This window comes from Camelus ferus, chromosome 4 (genome assembly GCF_009834535.1).
Source record: "Camelus ferus isolate YT-003-E chromosome 4, BCGSAC_Cfer_1.0, whole genome shotgun sequence".
Lineage (NCBI taxonomy): Eukaryota > Metazoa > Chordata > Mammalia > Artiodactyla > Camelidae > Camelus > Camelus ferus.
Genome location: NC_045699.1, coordinates 32,431,395 through 32,455,391, shown reverse-complemented (window position 1 = coordinate 32,455,391; position 23,997 = coordinate 32,431,395). Strand labels below are relative to the sequence as shown.

The 23,997-nt window shown below is 42.1% G+C and overlaps 2 pseudogenes; one reads left to right on the top strand and one right to left on the bottom strand.

Annotated features, from left to right (window-relative positions):
- The first annotated feature begins 6,142 nt into the window (after positions 1–6,142).
- On the top strand, positions 6,143–8,398 carry LOC102519558 (annotated as a pseudogene).
- A 1,130-nt stretch (positions 8,399–9,528) lies between these two features.
- Positions 9,529–11,295, bottom strand: LOC106729221 (annotated as a pseudogene).
- Between the last annotated feature and the right edge of the window lie 12,702 nt (positions 11,296–23,997).

The following is a 23,997-nucleotide window of genomic DNA, read 5'->3' as shown; positions in this document are numbered from 1 at the left end:
AGTTTAAATCATATAAGTTTTTAAAAAAAATGTATGTTCCCCCTTAAAAGCTAAGAGAAAATCCATCAGCAATGCATTTGCAGAAGAATGCTCAACAGAAAGATCTTCAAGCTTGCCCTTACCAGCTTCTTAGACCAGTTTTCTTCAGTGTACCTTAAGCAAGAAAACATTCTTTTTTCCTAATTATCGATTTTGAAGATGGTGATTATAGTTTTTCAATGGAATGAATTGTTCAGAAATGAAATCAGCGTGTGTGTTCATTAGTATTAATTAATGGAAGCAGGAGGAGGAGAGTGGGGCAACCATGAGGAAGTGTTACTTTTCAAACAATATCTTCCCATCAAAATGTGCTCTTATAGTCTTGATTACTCTTAAATATAAATGGACAATAATAACAAACGGTTTTCATATTTGAACTTGTCTGGACTTCCCCGAACAAGGTACAGAAGAGGCTTACTCCACCTGCAATTTGAGCTATGAAAATTGCCCTGTGTCTAAACATTCTTTGTGCCGCCTGCATTTTTTTTCCTAATCCACAATTTAAAGAAGAACAAGAAAGCAAGCAGTTTGTACATGGGGCCTCCACACAAATGGCCAGCATTCCAGATGGGGTTTTATGGGGCTCCACCCATGTTAGGCTGACCAAACTGGGGGTGACCCAGCGACAGTAGATTCCTTTGTTGTATTGTTTTGACGCAGAGCAAGTGACATTTCTCAGGCCCCCTTTCATGTGACAGTCTGCCTGCCGCAAAAGACGCTGGTACTCCTCTCACCCGGGAGGCTGGGTTGTATCACCTCCAGCACTCGCAGCACTGCTAGGCTTATCTGATGGCAGATGAAAACTGATACTGGTGGGGAGGGTTACGATAGCTTGGTTACCAGACAGCCATGCACCTCTGTTTCAAAGTTCTTTGAGCAGTTTCAGTTTAATGCTGAAAAAATGTTTGTAAGCAACGATATATACCCATGTATCCATGACTATATTTATACAAGAAAAATAGGAAAATATGCACCTATGTTCCCTTCATATGATATATATTATGCGTTCATGCTGAGATCAGATATCGTGTCCTGATTATGGGTGCATGTGATACAGGTTCGTGTGTACACCTGCTTATGTGCTGTAATGCCACTATTTGTGTAGGTGCATGTTTCTGTGGATAAAGGTAGATGTGGAGTGAAAGCATTTCCCGTGACACTCTGAGAACAGAGCGAACCAAGCCCCAAACCCACGGATTATGTGAATGTGGCTCACCTAGTATGTAAATCCTACAGCACTCTCACATGTCAGAATTGTTGGAAAAGGGCAATGTTCTCAGAATGTCTTCTATACCATTCCTTGTGACATCATGATTTAATTGTCCTGGAATGTAGCACGAGATAGATTTTCACCATTTCTCCTTGAGCACTGAGAAAATTAAAGGCTCAGCCAAATGACAAAGAAATAAAACCTATTGAAAATGCACAATCTCTTTTATGAATGATGATACAAACATAACTTCCAATAATTATACGTGCTAGTATACACATTCAACATCTTCAACTAACCAAATGCAAATATTTTTGGAATGCTTTTCTGTAGTTAACATCTACTATCAATGGAAATTGTATTTCAGCTTTAGCCCTGGGTAAATTTCAAAGAATCACAGTTCACTGGAAGTGACTCCAGATCCCACTGAGTGTAGAAATTGAAAACTGGGAGCTAGCAGACCAGATTTTGCCAATGATTTGGTTTTATTTGGTCGCTTGGTATGTGTGTGTGTGTGTGTGTAACATTTTATTGAGGTGTAATCGTCACACGATGAACTGCACATAAAGTACACAATTTGATATTTCACAGGTATGCGCCTGTGAAGCCATCATTACCATCAAGATAATTAACATATTCATTACCACTAGAAGTTTTCTTTTGGCTCTTCGTAATCCCTCCTTTCTGTCCTCAGCCCCTCTGGGCAGTCACTGATCTGCTTCCTGTCACTATAAATTGGTTTTTATCTCCTAGAATAATTTTTGAATGGAATCATTTGGTATGTATTCCTCTTCTGTCTGGCTTCTTTCACTCAGCATAATTATTTTGAGATTCATCAAAAAATCGTAATAATTACAAAGGTTTTCTCCCTTGTTTACTTGCAGAAGTCTTATAATTTAGGTTTTTCATTAAGGTCTATATCCACTTTAAGTCAATTTTTGTACTTAGTCTGTGTTCTCTATCTGTATTTCTGTAGATGGAAGTCCATTTTTCTTCATATGAATATTGAATTGTCCCAGCTCCATTTGCTGGGAAAGCTGTCCTTTATTCACTGCATTGCTGTGGCACTCTCTCAAGCTGAGGAATTGTAGGACTCACTTCAGTTTCCACTTCTCATATATTTTGTCTGTTTTTGTTCACTTTGGGTGGGAAGGTAAGTCTGATCACTGCTATTCCATCTTGGTGAGAAGTAGAAATCCCTTAGAGGATTTTTGAAGTTGTTTCCTAGGTAAATATTAAGAAATATCACATTCAAATCTAGCTGCCTGGCTTCTCATGAAAAGTCTGCAGATCTGGCAAAATGAGATGCACATTCCCTGCAGCATCAATCAATTATGGAGAAGTGTGCGTCTCCCAGTCGCCACCTTGCTTGTGCCACTCATTTAAATTACCTACTCATCCCCCGTAGGCCTGATCAGCCCAAGCCTTTCATCTTATTCAGGAGGAAAGGGAGAGAGGCAGATGTGGGTTCTCTGCCTCCAAATCCGGCAGTATTTCCATAGAGACTGGAACAAGCACACTGTATTATCCGTGTGGAGGCGAGCAACCGAAGGTCTGAATAACTGCCGACAGACTGAGGTGCTCAGTGCCTATCACGCACATTCTTCTTAGATCTCGATATTAATCTGTGAAGTTTATTATAATTTATCTGTTGCTGTATTTGGAAGCAAATTATGTAGCAGGGTTTAATGCTACTTAATTCTTTTAAAAGAATTGTTGATTCAGCAAAACCGTCTTTTGAGAATTATCATTTTCCCTCATTAAATAAATTTCCTGTACACCTATTAGAATGGCCAACATCTGGAACACCGACAGCATCAAAATGCTAACCAGGATATGGAGCAGGAAGAACTCATTTGTTGCTGGTGGGAATGCAAAATGGTGCAGCCACTTTGGGAGATAGTTTGGCAATTTCTTACAAGACTGAAATACTCTTACCATTTGAGCCAGGAATCATGCTCCATGCCATTTACCCAATGGAGCTGAAGACTTATTTTCACCCCAAAACCCTGTATGAAAATGTTTATAGAAGCTTTGTATATATTGGTCAAAAGTTGGAAGCAACCAAGATGTGTTGCAGTAGGTGAATGGATAAATAAACCGCGGCGCATCCAGACAATGGAATATCATTCAGTGCTAAAAAGAAATGAGCTATCACGCCATGAAAAGACATGGAGAAAACTTAAATGCATATTTCTAAGTCAAAGAAGTCAATCTGAAAAGTCTACCTAATGAATGATTCTAACTATATTACATTCTTACCCCAAAACTATAAAAACTTTAAAGTAAAAGCATTAGTGGTTGTCTGAGGCTGGGGGGAGGGAGGGATGAACGGGCAGAGCAGCGAGGAATTTTAGAGCAGTGAAAACACTTTGTGTAATACCATAATGTCCAAACCCATAGAATATACAAGTCCAAGACTCATGTGAACTACGGACTCTCAGCGATAATGATGTGTAAATAAAAGTTCACCAGCTGTAACAAATGCACCACTCTGGTGGGGAATGTGGATGAGGGAGGTACATGTGAGGGAGCAGGGGGTATATGGGAAATCTCTGTATCTTCCCTTCAGTTTTTCTATGAACCTTAAATTGCTCTAAAAAATAAAGTCTTCATAAAAAAAATTGCCAGCAGCATTTATGTTGAGTGTTTCAAACTCTGAGTTCCCACCATAAGATAATATTGAAATGATGACAATGTAGAGAATATGTTTATGATATTTCTCATCTATTCATAACTTCCTCTTAGATGTTCAAAGACGTTTATGTCAGTATACGTGGAGAAATTCAGTCTGTCAGCCTGGGAAATTATGTGATAAAAACCTCTATCTACCATTTCCCTTTCTCAAATGATGAGCCAAGATATTATTAAACTGTTGTGCAATGTATAGGAATAAGGGTCATGAAACAAACCACAAATAATCACGTGAAGTCATACTTTCTCAGTAGACATGTTGTAAAATATATATATGAAGCATTTTTGGAAATAAGTCCAACATCTTATGAAAATCTCTCCTTACTCTCATATGTTAGATGTGATGGAAATACAAACTATGTAGAATAATTTATAACTTTTGATTGCATATTCTGGCTTAAAAATAGACCTTGTACATAAAGGAGAACTGAAAGCGTAATATGGAATTATTTTGGCATTATTTTACTGATTTACTGTAGAGGACTATTTCTGATTTAAAAATAAAAGGAACTTTGGAACTATCATAGGACTTTCGTGTGTAGGATTAAGTTAGATACATGATAGAAATTGTTTTACCTGCTTGCAAGAGCTTTTAAAACTGCCTATGTGACAGAGTATACTATGGGCCACTCCAAAAGCAAAGTGGGAACACACTTTTAGGAAGACGGCAGATAAAGCAAAGCTCGTGCTTCTGGGGAACGCGTGCCCTTCCAGACAGCGCCTGGGGAGTGCACTCGGTTGACGGAATGCAGCAGAGAAGCTCAGGCCGTGGCTTTCTCCTTTCTAGAGCTGACAGTATTTGGGTGTAGGATACTTTCTATTAAGTCCCCAGCCAGTAAATTCTGGTCTTCTAACAGGTTTTCAAAAGTGTGTTGGTGAAAACCTCCAAGCTGCTTTTTCTGTTTCTTTCATGTAACTTCCCTCTCTTCCTCACAGCGTTTTCCCCTCCTCCTCTGCACCTTCTTAGGACTTGCTTCTTTCTGGATTCAAGCGTGTCTATTTTTTTCGTCTCCTTGGGAATCCTCACTTAACCACCCGTCTCCAAGCATGTTTTTCTCCTTAGTGTGTCTCTTTAAATGGCTAAAACAGGAGATTCACACCCAGTGCGTCTCTGCAAATCCAGCGGTGAGACCAGTTTCTGCCCCCAGTCCTCCCCCCACCCCCACCAGGGCTTCCATTCTGGCTAATGTTTCCTATGGTCTCCTTTCATGGAGACAAAAATCAATCAGACTCTGAATTTTATAGCAATCTCACGCCTCCTTGGGCAGAGTTTGTTCCTCTCCTCTCGAAGCCAGTTTGAGTACCTGAGACATCGTTCTCACTTCATGTTTTTCTCACTTCATTTTTCTTACATTTTCTCAACCTTCTCCCTCATGTCTCTTCATTATGTCACTCACTCAGTATCAGTTTCCTTCCAGGTCACATCTCCTCTTACTGCATTTCCTACGTCTTCATAGACAATCTGTAATTTACGTTTTTATTTTGACCCCAAAGCTTGGAAATACACCGTTTTTGATAGTCTAGGCTTCTTTCCCATCTTCCTTGACTCCCCTTCACCCTTGGGTTTCCTTTATTAAAACAAAAAATATTACCCACTGGGAGAGATCATTTACTCAAAGCTGATTTTCTCTAGCAAAGGTATCTTTCTTTTCACCCATAGTGTTGCAAATCTCCTTCCTTGTTGTTACTGTTGGAGACCATTCGTGAGATGTTTATTTTGTGTTTGTGACTTTATTGTTTTCCTCCCAGTCTTTCTTCTCCACATCCATTCTAAGCCTAACTTTGACTTCCTTGCCTTGAGGAGAGTTGTAGATGGGTCTGAAGATGAGGTGCTGGAAATGGCTCCCCATCCCTCCTTTGGCTCCTGGCTTCTGCTTTCAGACAGCTTAAACTCCCAGAGAGAGGACCATGCTCTGGGGAGAGGAGGTTAGGTGAGTAAAATGTTGGTGAGATGGGAAGTGGTAATGGAGAGAGTCCCCCCAACCAGCCTGGAAAGGAGGCGGAGGGTCGTGGTCCGTGGCTTCCATGAGAGCTGGTGACCTGTGACCCACCCTCTTATGTGACTTAAGGGAGAGACAAGGCTGAGCCTCAAGCGAGGCCAGTGAGGCAACAGACTCAGGTGTGTGATATGAGAGGACTCCCAAACCTTAGTAATCAAAATAAATCATTTTATTCCAATATTTTTAAAAATAAAAATTAATGCAAAAAATCTTTGACGAACAAAGTATTAACATTTTAAATAAAGATCAGGTGCAGAAGGGACTGGAACTCCAGAGGAGAGTGGATGGCGTGTTCCGGGCATCGTTGACCCCAGGAAGCTCAGCAGTGATTCTCGTGCTCCAAGGGCGTCCCTTGATTTCTTGGGATCCTGGGATTTTGGACAGGTCAGATCCCAGTAGCAACCAGTATGGAGAAGTGGGCAGTGGGGACACCTCTAAAAATTTTTTTGTTGTAGAAAAAACCCCTGGAGACCTTTGCCTTGCCATAGGTAGGAGCTCAGATAAAAGTAGAAATGGGTTCTTGGGTTTGGATGGGTTTTTTACTTCAAATAAATACAAATAAGCCACTTCCTGCTCTTTCAGCTTTACTGTTGCAAATTCATGCTGAATACACTGCCTCCATCTGGGGCTTTGTCACTATCTCAAGTGAAGAATGGGAAGCTGAGATTCTTTACCTTCTCTCCCCAGTTCTGTATCTCCTTCCCTTCCCTATAGCAAAGTCCAGTCCTATTTTTAACCAGTGACCCACTGGCTTTCATACATGTAGAGATCTGGAAAGTGTATATAAAGAACAAAGAGGTCCTCTTCTTCTTGCTTTCACATCCTTAAGATCTGACCTCTTCTCTCAAGTCTTAAAATCAGCACCTTAATATGGGTTCTGCAAGGCAGCCTGACTGGATGGAATGGTCATGGGCCCCAGTGATAGGAGACTTGGATACCAGGCCTGACTCTGCTCTGGACCAGCTGTGTGAACGTGGATAAGCATGTCACTTTCGCTCTCTGACCCTCAGTTTCCTCATCTGGGTAAAGAGGGTTAAACTAGATGAGCTCTGAGGCCCAAGATTTCATGCATTCCGAGGATGGCTTTATCCTTCACCAAACTGCTGATTTCCAGCCAGTCCACTTACAAGCACTTGAAAACAGCGATGATCTTCTCACCCTGTACTTTGGCACTGTAGTTTCCATTTTCAAAATCTGCTAGCCTTTACTTGTCATCTGTGTTGAAATCAGATTCTTCACTCTTGGTTTCAGGATCCCAGGTTCTCAAAGGAAAATCTCTGACAAAGTTTTTGCTCTTCTTGAATTTAAATTTTGCTAAATGTTAAAGTAGAAAAAGAAACCATAAAACATAGACCCAACCATCAGCTAGTTTCTTTGTCTGTGAAATAAAGAGGTTTTAGGAGATGCTCTTTTTTGGTTGTTATTATTGTTTGTAGTTTGTTTATTTTTTAATTTTTTATTGAAGTGTAGTCAGTTTACAATGTTGTGTCAACTTCTGGTGTACAGCATCATGTTTGTCATACAATAGAAGTTCTTTTAAACACTTTTTAGCTTTAAAATTCTAAGTCACTTCAAGAAGCATGGCGATGGTCTTAGATTTTGAATCAGTTTTATTTATTTTTTGTGCCAATCATCTGCTTTTACAGTATTCTAACTTGCTTTTCTCATCAATTATCTACAGATTTACATAGAAGTGTCAGACTTCTTAGCTGTAGCTTGGCCCATCAAAGTTTTGTAACTTGGTGTTTGACAAACACTGCTCTTTCATAAAGGTGTTGGGAAGTTTCCATAATCCATATTATTCCAAACATATTGAAAAATCTGAAAAACTTTTTTTAAAGTATAAAATGATCTTTCCAGCCAGTACAGAAGAGATAGCTATGTATGTTCTCTGCTTCATCTGTCAAAAGTCCTGCACAGGTCTTGTACATGCCGGTGCTCAGGGACTGTGAGATTTGGTGTCTGGGGCCTTCTGCCTCCTGGTGTGGTTTCACCGTCAGGTTCTGTGAGCCCAGCTCTGCAGCTTCCCGAGTCCTAGCTGTGTTGTTTCTCTCCCACAGGCCTTCCCGCTAGGACTTCAATATTTTTTTTTTCTTAAGCTGTAGCATATCAGCTATATGGAAATGCACTTTAGGAAACAGCCTTCAGGAGGGCCCGGATAAGTTCATACAGTCTTCACGGATCATCCACCACTTACCCTTCAAGGTCTACGTCAGTGTCATGAAGCTATAAGTGTAGCCCCGGCACAGACACTCAGGGACAGGTCAGCGTGTCAGAGCCTCCATATGTATGTACAGATTCCGTGATGATGTGTGGACTTCTGTACTGAATGATGATGAATTCAGACAGATGGCAGAGCTTAGTAAAGTGGATAAAGTGAAAATTGTAGCTTACGATGGTAAAAATACTGGTTCAGTACTACAGAATGAATAGAGAAAAAAATGCCTTTTTAATGCTGCCTTCTGTCATTAGGCATCACTTTTTGAAGTGCAGCATAGAAGAGACTTAAAAAAAGCATCATTCTAGAAACACAGGCGCGATTATGCTGTGCTGCGCTGATTGGGCGATGTCAGTCGAGAGCAGCTTATGATCTGTGGCCTCTTATATAATCTTTATTATGGAGCATGAAGAAACCTAACTTTTTATGACAAGTCAAAATTGTTGCCTCTCTAAGAACAGTGTTTAATGAACTCATTTTAAAACTTGATGTGAGTAATAATTGGTGGCACTGTTAAGCTACCAATATGGAGTTATTAAGTTAGCATTTTATTAGCATTAGATAAAGAGCACCATGTTCATTGTAGGGAAGTTAGGAAAATACACCATTTCAGTAAAGTCTTAGTAGTTTTATGAGTTGTAACTTTCGCAGTTAATAAAAAATATTAGTAGGAGGTTATAGCAAATTCTGAATTTTACTTAGGGAATTCATTTTTTAAAGTCGTACAAAACCAGTGGTAACACTGGTATGAGAAACCTAGGAAATACAACTCTATTAGGAAAAAATAGATTACCTTTAGATAGCATCCTCAGCCGAAACAAAGCAACCAAATCAAATCACAAAACCCTATTCCCACTAAGATAAAATAATCCCATGGGACATGTGAATTATTTCTTGAACTGGCCATATTGATCAAGTTTCAGTCATTTAAAAAAAATCAAACAGCCTACCATTTATTTGATTTTTAATTTATAAATCTTGCTACACGTAAAATAAAAGGGGATGGTGGGGTGGAGACTCTTAAAGTCTTCAAGTTGAAACTTTCAGTGCTTGGATTCTTTTCGATGAACAGGAACAGAGCAAGTTGGAGCAAGACTATATGTTACCTTGATCCTTCTTGTGGGTTTCATAGCTACCTCTTCTGTAATGTTCTGCTGCTGCCTTCTCTTGAAATACAGGCATACTTCGAAGATATTATGGGTTCAGTTCTAGACCGCTGCAATAGAGTGAATATTGCGATAAAGTGAGTCACATGAATTTTTTTGTTTCCTAGCACATATGAAAGTTATGTTTACACTGTACTGTAGTCTATTAAGTGTGCAATAGCATATGTCTGAAAAAAGGTACGTACCTTACTTTAAAATACTTTATTGCTGAAAAAAAAAATGCCAAACATCATTTGACCCTTTAGTGAGTCGTAATCTTTTTGCTGGTGGAGGGTCTTCCTTGATAGTTGATGATTGATGACCTGATTCAGGGGTGGTGATTTCTGAAGGTTGGGGTGCCTGTGGCAATTTCTTAAAATAAGACAACAATGAAATTTGCCACAGTGATTTGACTCTTCCTTTCAGGACTTTCCTGTAGTGTGCAGTGGCATTTGATAGCATTTTATCCACAGTAAGTAAAAATTCTTTCAAAAACTCTCAAACCCTGCTGCTGCCTTATCAACTAGGTTGACGTAGTGCTCTCGACCCTTTGTGGTCATTTTTACAATCTTCACAGCATCGTCACTGGGAGTAGATGCCATCTCAGGAAGTAAATCCTCATTCATTAAAGTTTGACCATGAGAGTGCAGAAATTCAGTCCTATCTTCAGGCTCCACTTCTAATTCTAGATCTCTTGCTATTTCCACCCTATCTACAGTTACTTCCTCCACTGAAAATTTGAATCCCTCGTCTTTGGTCTATGAGAGTAGGAATCAACATCGTTCAAACTCCGATTAATGTTGGTGTTTGGACCTTTCCCTGTGAATCACAAATGTTCTTATTTGTGTCTAGAACAGTGAATCCTTTCCTGAAGCTTTCAGTGCACTTTGCCCAGGTCCATCAGAGGAATTGCTGTCTATGGCAGCTGTAGCCTTACAGCATCTGTTTCTTACATAATAAGACAGGAGAGGTGAAATGACCCTTTGACCCATGGGCTGCAGAAGGGATGTTGTGTTAGCAGGCATGAGAACACCACCAATCTTGTCCATCTCTGTCAGAGCTCTTGGGTGACCAGGTGCATTGTTAATGAGCAGTTATAACTTGAGAGGAATTCTTTTTCTGAGCAGTAGGTCTCAACAGTGGACTTAAGATATTCAACAAACCATGTTGTAAACAAATGTGCTGTCATCCAGGCTTTGTTATTCCATTTATAGAGCACAGACAGAATAGATTTAGCATCTTTCTTGAGGACCCTCAGATTTCTAGAATGGTCAGTGGTATTGGCTTCAGATAAAAGTCATCAGCGGCATTAGGCCCCAGCAAGAGTGTCAGTCTGTCCTTTGAAGCTTTGAAGCCAGGCATTGACTTCTCCTCTATAGCTATGGAAGTTCTAGATGGCATCTTCTTCCATTGCAAGGCTGTTTCGTCTGCATTAAAAATCTGTTGCTTGGAGTAGCCACCTTCATAAATGATCTTAGCTAGATCTTCTGGATAACTTGCTGCTGCTTCTGCATCAGCACTGGCTGCTTCACCTTGCACTTTTATGTTGTGAAAATAGCTTCTTTCCTTAAACCTCATGGACCAACCTCTGCTAGCTTCACACTTTTCCTCTGCAGCTTCCTTACCTCTTTCGGCCTTCATGGAATTGAAGAGAGTTAGGGCCTCTCTCTGGATTAGGCTTTGGCTTAAGGAAATGTTGTGATTGGTTTGATCTTCTATCTAGACCATTAAAACTCCCTTCATATTAGTAGTAAGCCTGTTTCTCTTTCTTATGATATATATTTTTAATGGAGTAACACTTTTAATTTCTTTCAAGAACTTGTCTTTGCATTTGCAACTTGGCTAACTGTTTGGCACCAAGAAGACTAGCTTTCAGCCAATTTCAGCTTTTGACATGTCTTCCTTACTACTGAAGTTAATCATTTCTAGCTCTTGATTTAAAATGGGAGGCATGCAACTCTTCCTTTCATGTGAGCACTCAGAGGCCATTCTAGGGTTATTACTTGGCCTGATTTCAACATTGTTGTGTCTCAGGGAATAGGGAGGCCTAAGGAGACGGAGAGAGAAGGGGAAACAGCCAGTAGGTGGAGTAGTCAGAACACACACAACATTTATTGATTAAGTTGGCCATCTTGTATGGATGTGGCTTGTGGCACCCCAAATCAATTAAAGCAGTAACATCAAAGGTCACTGGTCACAGATACCATGACAAATATAATAATAATGAAAATATTTGAAATACTGTGAGAATTACCAAAATGCGACACAGAGACAGGAAGTGAACAAATGTTGTTGGAAAAATAGTGCACATAGATTCACTTGACGCAAAGTTGCCACCGCCTTCAGTTTGTAAACACACAGTATCTGTGAAGCACAATAAAGCAAAGTGCAGTGAGACCATGTAAAGGGGGAAAACACTGTCTCATTCATGTGGAGCAACGCAGGCGGAAGGAAGCCACGAGAGAAACGTTGTCCAAAGAGTAGCGGCTGCTGACCCGCGTCAGCCCATTCTCAGATTCTGGACCTTGACTGTGAGAGCTTGCGTCGGGCCCAGTCCAGGTGTGCGTGCATAACACCTGGAGTGGTAGCTTTAACATGAGACTTTTTGAAAATTAGCAGAAGAGACAATATGGTAGAGGGAAGCCTTGAACAAAGTGTGCTTCCAGACCACATCCATCAGAATCACCTGGGGGATGCTTGAGTTCCTGGACTCCACCACAATCCCACTGAAGCTGAGACTCTGGGGGTGTGGCCTGAGAGCCTGTAATTTGAACAAGATCCTCAGAGAATCCCCACTGAAGTCTGAAAGCCTTTGCTCTCGTAGTTACTTTCACTGTCTCTGGGTTCAGATCCTGGTTCTGTCCCTCTAACTATGTGACCTAAAAAAGCTCTTTAAGCTCTCTGAGTCTCACTTTCCTTCTCTATGAAATAGCAATAATGCTGGTACCCACTTCCTATGGTTCTGCTGAGAATTCAGTGAGATATGCTTTGAGGCACCTCCCACAGTATCTGGTTCATATGAACGCTTGTAAATTTGAAAAGCTATTCTTATTATAAAAAGTTTTATGAAGGATAGCAGAATCTTCCCTCCAATTTGAGAGCAACATAGAATGTGCGTTTAAAGGAATGAATACAAACAATATAGTGGATTCTGATATTAAATTATAATGTCTCTTTACTAAAGACGTTTAAGTGGTGGTCACTTTCGTGGCTTTGCCTGCATTTTTCTTGTCCCAGATTTTGCTGATGCTCTTTTGGGTGCTGTGTTTGGTTCTTGTTCCTCAGAGGTGAGGGTATAGCCCTCTTTTGTTGGTTTTAAGGCCATTACTCCTGAGTTTCTGCTTTTGAACCAGCTCCGCAGGGAGTCTTTAGCAGATGATTTACAAAGGGGGCTTTGATGCTGTCCACCGTGTCCTGCAGGACGCTGTCCGTTTTCCTTACTTGTTAACCCTGGTGGCCTTGAGAGCAGGGCCCTGCAGCTGTCCCTCTCCGGTCACGCCCCGCCCCGCGCGCCCCAGCCCGCAGCCCCTCTCTGCTGTGCTCGCTGTCTCTGCTGCCCGCAGCCTCTCTGGGACGGTCATGGGATCCCCATTTTCTGAGACTGCTGGGACAAATCACTTTCTTGTGGCTATTTGAGCAGCAAAGGGATTCCTCATTGCAAATAGGGGGACATTTTCTGGATAACACCAGTAAGTACCAAGGTACATTCCCTTCCCACAGGTTATTTTCTTAACTGTTTATATTCATTGGTGTTTAGGGACCGAATTCATGGCAAAGAGTCACTGATTCTGAGGACTGGACAGGTTCTTCAGTTGTAATTTATTTGACTTATTTCCAGAAAATATTTTAGGACAAAACCAAATACCTTTAAGTCTGAGTGGCTTAAAGAATGGATGCATTACTCACAGTCCTGGAGGCTGGGAAGCTCCAGATGCAGGCGGCAACAGACCTGGTATCTGGGTAAAGCTCTCTGTCTGGTTTCTGGATGACTGTTTCCTCGTATTGTCACATGGCAGAGCGGGCGGGAGGGAGGGAGAGGGACAACCTTTTTCTCTTGTCATCGTCTTATAAAGGCACTCATCTGATTACATCCCTTTATGAGGGCTCTACCCTTATGATTACCTCCCAAATGCCCCTCCTCCACACACCATCACCTTGAGGATTTAGGCTTAATGTATGAGTTTAGTGGGAGGGACACTAACTTTCAGTGTATGGTGTGTGCTGTAACTACTGTGGGAGTTTATCAGGGACCTTCATTATACGACTTGCAGAGAGCCAGGGCATGTCCAGTCTTGTAGTTTGGTTTATGGTACAAAGGCCAGGCTCATGGTCCAGATTAGGGTGAGAGGACAGAACACGCCTCAAGCCTGGGACTCGGTTCAGGGGGCTGCAGGTCCTCTTGGAGCCACAGAGGGGACAGCATGAGGGCAACACACATTCTTGGCCAGAGACGCCAGAAGACAGACAGGCTCTGAGAGGGTGGGAGTGGGAGGGAGTGCCTCCCCCACCCCAGCTTTTGCAACTTTTGCTGGATGGTAGAGCTCCTGAGACTCACACAAGGCAGCTGTGTGCAGGGGTCCAGAGTGCACATGGGCAGACCCAGACCCAACAGAAATCGATGGAGCACAGCTCCAAGCCAGGTTCCACATTGGGCACTTCTTCTTCTGTCACCCTGAATTTCCCCAGATTGTGCCAGTCCATAAGCCCCTTCCTCTCTATAACTGAGGGTCCTGGGAACCAAAATAATCCCAAGCTTGCTTGAGGAACTGGAGCTAGGAAAGCCTTGAAATTGGAGCTGGGAGAACTGGAAGCTCTTAAGGAGATTCCATGAGGCTGAGATTCCATGCACAGAGGCTTTTATATTCCCTAGAACCTCTGTGCCACTCAGGACAGGTGCCTGCATGGCATTGTGGTAAGACCATTGGAGTTTTGGGGTCCAGTACATCTGGAATCAAATCCCACCTCCTTTGTTAATTAACATTGTGCATTTAGGCAGTACCCAGTGCCCACTACCTGCATTTATTAAATGTCTGCTGTGTGTCAGACACTGATCACATCTGCAAGTATTAACTTACAAGTATTTTGTGTGTGTGTGTTTTGTGGGGGAGGTATTTAGGTTTATTAATTTTTTTGATGAAGGTACTGGGGATTGAACTGAGGACCTTTTGCATGCTTAGCATGTACTCTACCTCTGAGCTATACCTTCCTCCCTTACAAGTATTTTTAAGTATTTAAAAGTACGCTATGAAGTAGATATTATTAACTTTATTTCACGTATGAGGGAAACTTAGGCACAGAGGGGTTAAGTTACTTGCCTAAGGTCACACAGCAAAGAGTGGAACTCAGGGAATGTGCCTTCAACACTTCTGCTCTTAACTGGGATCCTCACCTACTTCTGTTTATCTGTAAAACAAGGGTGGCAGTAGCTTCTGTGTTGTGAAAAATGAAATTTGAAATGAGATTCCAAAAGATGAAGTACTCATCTTTACCTGGGTCACAAAATGAGGGTGCTCCCCCCCAGCACCTGAGGTTCCTCTCTTCCTTTTTCATGATGTGCAGGACCACTCTGTGTTCCAGAGGAAGCTGGAGCCTCTTTTTTTTTTTTAATTGAAATAGTTGATTTGCAATGTTGTGTTAGTTTCAGCTGAACAGCAGAGTGATTCAGTTATACATATACATGTAAATTGGTGCAGCCACTATGGAGAACACTGTGGGGATACCTTAAAAAACTGAAAACAAACTTACCATGTGATCTAGCAATCCCACTCCTGGGCATATATCCATCCAGAGAAAATTCTAATCCGAAAAGATACATGCACCCCAGTGTTCACAGCAGCACTATTTACAACAGCTGGGGCATGGAAGCAACCTAAATGTCCATCCACAGATGACTGGATAAAGATGTGGTGCAGCTATACAATGGAATACTGCTGAGCCATAAAAATAAGACAATGCCATTTGCAGCAACATGGATGGACCTAGAGATTATCATGTCAAGTGAAGTAAGTCAAAGACACATGCCATATTATATAGCTTATATGTGGGGAAAAAAAAAAAAAAAGCTGGAGCCTCTTACCTGGCGTGTGTCCTGCCCTCCTTTCCCTGGGCTCCCTGCTGCCCTTCTGTGGGCACTTTAGCTGCAGCTGTTCTCTCCTCGCGTCTGCACTTGTCCATCACTCCTTGCGGTTTCTGAGTGTGAGTCTTATTCTACACAACACCGTTTTCCTGCAGGCTGCTTCCTGGCCGTGTGTCTAAGGCACCTTCATCTCCTGGGTAACGCTTCTCTATAGCACACTGCAGGGTGGATTGCTTCGGGTGAGGGCCCTCTCTCTGTGCGGCTTCTTGCTGATTTCTCTTTCAGTGACCATCCCTTTCCTGACCTTTTTTGGTGCCCCTTTCCCACTTCTAAAGGCCTGCCTGAAGTTTGCCCTATTTTGGACGCTGGTCTAGCTGTGCTCCGGCAGCCCCTGCAGTGTCTGAGAATGCCTTAGAGAAGGGTCCCTCGCTCCCAAGTTGCCTAGCAAGTGTGTCTCTATCGCTGTCTTGGAGATGGCCCGTCCTGGTTAATTTCACCTGGCAACCAACTGCATTACCTGCGGTCCTGGGCCTTCTGGCTTCCAAATGGGTCCAGTTGGCAGGAGGCTCCAGTAGCAGGTGGAGAGGGAGCTCTCACTGCCGCCCTCCGTGACGGGCTCTGCATCCCAGGGGGCTCCAGTGACGTTATCTCCTCCCCTTCAGCCCCTGAGACACCAGTGCCTGCTGGTCTGTGAGTGTCTCCCACCCCCTCAACCCTGCCCTCCCCTAACCCTGTGTAGTCGCATGAATGGCTCTTCACTTGAGTGACACGGGATGAATTCTGTGCCCTCTCGGGACTCTGCAGACATGGTTGGCTAGAACCAGATGGCCACTTGGAGGTGCCTTTCATCATCCTCTCTTTTACAAGCGTAATTCTTACTCTATGGAGTAAAAAGATGAAATTTAAAAGGATATCACAGTGTCTGCAAGTACTTGGGGGGGGTGTCCCTATTTTTAGAAACAGGGATGATTCTATATCAGCGCCTGATGGAGAGCATGGCTCAGTGGAGAAAGTTCTGGTTAGTAAGGAGCTTTGCTTTGGACGATGGGCTTTTTCTCTTTTGGTATTAAAAGAATATTCTGACTATGTGACTTTGGGCAAATCATAAATCTCTTAAACTTAATTTTCTTGCTGAAAATTCTGAAACCACTGACTTTATGATGTCTGCAGTTGCATGTAGCTTTAAAAAAAGGTAAATAGCAGGCGCAGGGCCACGCCCCAGAACATCACAAGTTGGGTGAGGACCTGGCGCATCTCCCACCAGCCCCGAGCACCAGGTGAAGGCTGCCCGATGCGTTTCCTCATCTCCCCCTGATTTCCACGTGGGATGCTTCTACTTCAGCTTTGAGCACCCTTGTATCTGATCTGATTTCTTTGCTGCTCCTCTTCCGCCTGGTTGATGAGCCCAGTCTGGACACTGGGCTGTGCACTGGCTGCCCCTACTGGAGCAGGAGGGACTGGTACCCTTTACTGAGACACTGATGCAGCCGCACCTGGGGGCTTGCTGGGAGCACTGACCTCTCTCGGGGACTGACTTCAAGGCTAAGTTCATGATGTCCTTAGAAGCAAATAGAGAAAAAGGTTGTAGGATAAAAAGCAAAACCCACATCTCTCTCGGCTTTCCTTGTTCCAGTATGGATGTGGAGAGGGAAGGAAGGAAGGACAATTGCAGAGGGATTTCTCTCTGTCAGGCAGTGTGCTGAGCAATTAACACACATACGTTCATCTAATTTTGGCAGTAGGCATATTGCATACTCCAAGGTCCAGATGGTGAAACTGAGGCTCAGAGGAGTATAGTCCATTACAAAGGACACGTAGTTGATAAATATCTTAGCTGTGGCTGTGCCAAAGGATTAAGCATCCCTTTTCCAGTTTGGTTGAATCATAAGATTGTTTCTAACCTTCCGTGCCTTTGCATGCAAAACGGGTCCTTACTTCCCCAGAGAGTTGAAGATAGGTGGGGAATTTCATGTATGCTTGCCTTTGGGTTTGCTTGTGCTCAAGTTTTCTTCTTCTTTTCTATTTTATATTCTATTTCTGGTCTTTGGCCAACTGGAAGATCACTCCGGTGTCCTGTGGGTTTTATATCCCTGCTCATTAGCTGTCTTTGTGCGTTTTCAGAAATTGCTGTACTGGGACAGAGACAAAGAATGAGAGAAACAAAAAAGGAAAGGTTTCCAACAACACAAGGTGGCGTGGAAATGCCTGCTCCTGGCAGGAACCCAGAGGAGATCTGTCTCTGCCCTATGGGTCACGGCCAAAGCCACTCTGCTAGTAATCCAACACCTTTCCCACCTCCGGTGGGCAGACCATGTTAGCTTTTTTCTTGAGATAACATCATTCACCTTGACAAAGTCAGATCTCTTATTTCCATTTTCTCTCGGCCCTCACATTCTTATCCATGCTCATGATCTCCTTAGTAGCTTCTTCATCTACTGGTTGTTACAGTCCTTTCTAACTGCTTTAATTTGAACCGTGGAACCAAACATTTGTAACCACCCCTCAGGGAAATTATGGGCCAATTGTATCAGAAAGAATTTTTCTCTCTCCAGTGCTAAAACTGAACCATCTCTCACTGACCTGGTGGTGACTGTCAGTGGAAGAATTTGACTTCAGTATATCCCAGGGGTGGAAATACCTCAAGTATGTTTACAAAATACCCTGTGGGCTATTTACCTTCAAATGGTCTCATGTAAACATAATTACAGTCAACTCACACTTTCTGTGTCTTGTGATGAAAACTATTGCTATTTCATGCCTAGCATGTTTGAAACAGTTGGCTTCAACAGGCTTTTCAAGTTCTTGTTTATATTTATTTTTCTCTCCCAAGAAGGACATAAGAAAAAATGAAACTCACCTTCACTCAGCAGAGAGGAACATGAAAAACTCATGAGAATAAGAGGCTGTATATATATTTTCTGTTGGCTTGTTGGTTTTTGTCTCTCCCCTCCCTCCTCCCCAACCCTGAGATTTTTCCGTTGCGAGCTTGTGTCCTTGGGTGAGTTGCTTGACCTCTCTGAAATTAGTTTTGTGCCAGTTGTGCAATCTTGAGAGCAGTGTTCTCAACTTGGGGTCAATTTTTTGTCCCCCAGGCTCATTTGGCAGTGTCTGGAGGTATTTTGAGTTGTCACAACTGATTGGGGTGGGGGGTGCTCCTGGCATCTACTGGGTAGAGGCCAGGGTTGCCGCTAAACACCCTGCAATGCACGGGACGGTCCTCGGTACCAAACGGCAATAGTGCCAAAGTTGAGAAGCCCTGCTCTTGCAGGTTGTGGTGGCGAGAAATGTTAGAGTTAAGTGCTTTTTTTGGTAAAATGTTTAGAACTGCATACATATACAGTGTTCCTAAAGCTTCTTCCAGGCATGGGCACTAACCTTAATTTTAACTAGTTCATGTCCAGCAGGCCTTAAGCAGCATTTAAATTCTGTGACTCCATTTCTTTATTATTAACATGTATTGGGCTTCACGGTCTCCAAGATGCTTCCTCGCTCTGAAAATCTACACGGGAAGACCATTATATGATACCTGGGCCCAAAGTTGACCAAATCAATATCTTGCTAATTTCAGCATTTTTTTAGCCCTCATGCAGGTCACTGACCTGAATGTTTTCTTTCCAGATAAACTTGAGATTTGCGAAGAGGCAGGAGACAAAGAATTCTCAACTTTGTTCCTTTGATAGGCAGACAGGATTTATCTGTGGCAGGGTTCCACATAGAATAATGTCAACATTGAGTGCTTACCTGTGCCAGGTGTTTGGATACCTGGTGTGTGGTAGGCCCTGCCCTTGTGCTTGAGTTACAAGGTCTCATTTCATCATCACAGCATGACTGGACTGTGGATATTTTTGATACAATTTTACAAATGAGAAAAATGAGGCTCAGAGAGGCTAAGTAACTTGCCTGAAGTCACCCAGCTCATGGGTAGGTCATCAAGTTGCTTAAAAATAAAAGACGTGTGTGCTCTCCATTTCTCTGCAGTCATACTCACGGTGGTCATTTTAGTGAAGTTGCAGTGGAGGATTAAGGAACAGTAAAGAGGGTACCAGGAAAGCAGATGCAAGTCCCACTGCTTTGTAAAGGTTCATGTCCTGCAAGCGGATGTGTGTGCTGGAGGTGAGCGTTGCCATCAGCTGGGGCTGTGAGAGAGCCACGAAGGACAGCTTGGATAAGTGGCTGTCTCTGCTTTCTCTCAAGTAGTAAATAAATAGCTCCTGTGGGCAGGGTTAGGGCAGAGCTTCGGGTACTACGAGTGATAACATTATTGATAGTAACTGAGAAAACAATGGTAACACTGAAGTACTATCAGTTTTTCAGGGTTTTGCCAGTTATTTTACTCTTTTAATTACTCTGTGACTTTATTATATTTTTTCTTTATTTCTTTTTTCTCTTTTATTGAATTATACTGGCTGTACTATGGTTGATTTAAGGCTAGAATTTCCATTTGCATTTTATAATTTAAAACCTCCCTTGTTAAGGATAATAATTGTTAGGCAAGTAGATTAATCTCTCTTGATCTCACTTTCCTCACCTGTAACATGAGAGGATTTAGTTAGAATCTCTAAGCAGCTTCACAATATTATATGTTACAAATGTACAATATAGTGATTCACAACTTTTAAAGTTTATATTCCACTTGTAGTTATTATAAAATATTGGCTATATTCTCCATGTTGTACAATATATACTTATAGCTTATTTTATACCTAATATTTTGTATCTCTTAATCCCCTCCTCCTATTTTGTCCCTCCCCCCTTCCATCTCCCCACTGGTAACCACTAGTGTGTTCTCTGTATTTGTGAGCTGCTTTTCTGTTATATTCACTAGTTTGTTGTATTTTTTAGATTCCACATATAAGTGATACTATACAGTATTTGTCACTCTGTCTGACTTATTTCACCTAGCATAATGCCCTCCAAGACTGTCCATATTGCTGCAATTGGCAAAATTTCATTCTTTTTTATGGCTGAGTAGTATTCCATTGTGTGTGTATATATGTATATATTTACCACATCTTCTTTATCCATTCATCTCTTGATGGACACTTAGGTTGCTTCCATATCTTGGCTATTGCAAGTAACGCTGCTATTGACTTCATTATATTCTATAGAATAACAATGATGAATGCTGCCTGTAGGTTTCTGGATTCTGTCTTTAAACATGGCAGATAAGAAAAAGGGTTTCAGATGATGATGGAATGAGATTTGGGATAAGTAGGGATCAGTTATTCTCCTTTCAGGACAGCAGCCCTCTTCTCCACCAGTGGTTCTCAATCTTGGCTGCCCCTGGGGACCTTTGAAAAGTTTTGATTCCCAGGCTATCCCCAGGCCAATTAAATCAATCTCTGGGAGGGATCTGCATTAGTAATTCATACAGTTCCTTCAGTGATTCCAACAGGTAGTCAAGTCTGAGAACCAGAGCTCTGTATTCATGGCTCTTAAACTCCTGTGTGTGTCAGAATAAACCTAGACAACTCAGTAAAAACACGGGGGCCCACACCTCCTCCTTCAGTGAGCCAGGAACCCTGGGTTCTTTATTGACTCCTAGGTGACTCAAGTGAACACCATAATTGAGAATCACCACTTTATTTACTTCTCTTTAGGGTTTACTCTATTTTTTAAATGAAAAGATGATCTTATTCCAAGAGGAGGAATTGCCTAGGTTTAAAGTTGTATGCAGGTGGGTGTGTAGTATGTCCACAAGACTGGTTTCTGGGCTGTGAGCCCACTGTCCAGCTCTTCCCCATGTTTCTGAGATGCCATCCTTGGCTTCCTCAGCCCTTTATTTTTAGATCCATCCTGACTATGGCCCCTAGTCCAATTTGGACTCTCTGTCCTAATTTGAAAATATAGTGAATTTGTTGTTTATAAATATAATTTATCCATGATACATATTGATACTTGGTTCATAGGAGATATGATGGTTACTTAGTTACAAACTTAAAATAAGGCCACTTCTTGTAGACATTTGGATCGGTCAGGGTTCTCCAGAGAAACAAAACCAATAGAATGGAGATACACACACACACACACACACACACACACACACACACACACACACACATATAACTATATATAAATAATATAAAATTGACATATAAATTAATACATTACATAAAAATTGATATGTATAATTAATGTATATTGAATATATATGCATATTGTTATGAGGAATTGGCTGGGGTGGTTATAGGACTGAGAAGGCCCCGTGATCTGCTATCTGCAAGCTGGAGACCCAGGAAGCCCACTGGTGTAATTCAGTCCAGGGCAGGAGAAAATGAGGTGTTCTACATCAACGGTGAGGCAGGGAAAAAAGGGCTTCTTTCTCTGCTTTTTGTTCTATTCAGGTCATCCATAGATTGGGTGATACTCACCTGTCCTGGGGAGGGCAGTCTACTTTACTGATCCCACCACTGAAATGCAGTCTCATCTGGGAACACCTTCACAGACACACCCAGAAAAAACAATCAGGGCACCCCATGTCCAATGTAGTTGACACATAAAATTAACCATTACAGACCTTACATCTGATTTTACTTCTTGTTGTTCTCACAACTTTTGGTGCCTTCTAAATTGCCAGTGCCTCTAAAAGAGCTTTTGCTTTTGTTGCACAAAATCCCCACCTTCCAGAAACAACCCCCAGCCTCTCAGGAGTTGCAGGCTCATGCCCCTCAGTGGGCTCTCTGAGATTAAAGATCTGAATTCCTGAAGCTCGAACTGGCTACATTATGAGCACAGATTAGTCCGTAGCAGATTGGCTGCCCCTTCATAAATTCTAGGTTACTGGAAGAGCTGGACTTGACTAGGCTCATTCCACACCATGCTTGGATTTTCTAAAAACATGATTCCAATCTTGCCTTTCCTCTACTCAGAGTCCTGAATTGGTTTCCTGTCTCTCACAGGGTAAAAGCCAACTTTCTCACATCGTTTGCAAGGCCATGCATGATCTTCTCCTTACCACGCTTCCTGGATCCACTGTGTTGCACCCCCCTGGCTTCCTTCCTGCTTTATTTGAACACACAGCCATACTTTGATCTCAGGGCCTTTGCGCTGGTTCCTCCCTTTGCATCAAGTACTCTTCCTCTAGGTAACTGCATATCTCTTCCCCTTTCAAGTATTTGCTCAAATATTACCTTTACACCTAGGCTGACCCTGATAACCCTATTTAAAATTACTACCTAACCCTCTCATTGGAACCCATTACCCCACTCACCCTGCTTCATTCTCCTGCCTACTGCTTACCAGAGACTAGAAAACACATATTTACTTGTTCATTTTCTTTATTGCCTGTCTACTCCCTTAGCACACAGGCTCCACGAGGCTAGAGGTTTTTGTCTGTTTGGTTCAAGGTTGTTTCCCAAAGGTCTGGAGTCTAGATAGGGCATGACACATCATGGATGTTCAATAAATGGTAATAATAATTTCCTGAGACAGAAAGAGGAGGTCCTGGAGCTGTGGTCAACCTGGACTTGCCCAGTTAAATGCTTTTCATTCCCATTTAAATGCTTTCTGTCTAAACTATGCTCCATTTTGAAGTGACTAATATAAGCCTCAGGTTCAGAGTCAACCTCACACGAGTGTTTATTCTGGGTGTTTCAGTCCTGCAGATGAACTGCTTGTTCCCAAACATTTCCCCACTGACCTGCCAAATGCCCCACATAGTCATTCAAGCATATTTGTCCAAAGGAAGCTATCTTGCTGAGATTACCGATAGTAAAAAATAATGACAAATGTTTATTCACTGTTCACTACATGCCAAACACTGGACTATGCACTGTTGTGCATTAACTCATTTCATTTTTCTAATAACCCTATGTGGGCAAGACTATTGTTATACCCATGTTACAGTGGAGGGACTGAGGGTTTGAGTGTTGGAGGCAGAATGGGGCTTGTTTGGGAGAAAAGTGTCCAGGGAAAGGAATGGTATATTTGAAGGTTTAGAGGGAAGGAAGGATGTATTGCAGTGTATTGGACGTGCTGGAAAGTATCCAAATGGTGGCGATGGAGAGAGCATGTCAAAGTCATTCAAGGTGGGGAGGGTATAGTGATAGAGCATGTGCTTAGCATGCACGAGGTCCTGGGTACCTCCATTTAAATAAATAAATAAACCTAATTGCCTCCCCGCCAAATTAAAAAAAAAAAAAAAAAGAAAATCATTCAAGTTGAAGGTGGAGGACTCATGGTTGTAAATACTTCAGGTCTATCAGCTTAGAAATTCCTGTTCATACACTTTGGTTACTATTTCCCCAATCATTAGATTCCTTTATAGTTATTTCTCCACGTTAGGGACCTTTGTCAGTTGTTTTCACCTAAAGCTCTAGTGTTTCTCTGGGCAGCTCTAAAATCAGGGAAATACAGGCTGTCTTGATTTAAAAAAATGTGTTCACCCTCCCTATGGGCTCATAATTTTATTTTTGCTGATTGTCAGAAACCTTTGTTTTATAAACAAAAGTTACATAATTCACAGTTACTCTTCTGCTTGATTCTGCTCCCAAGTCTTAAAATGGAACCTGGTGTCACAGAGGTTTACACAATAAGCTGTTTATTAGGATTATTGCATAACTCGAAGGTCAAGCAGGAAACCTGAAGGGGATGGTTTTAATTTGATTGCAAATGTC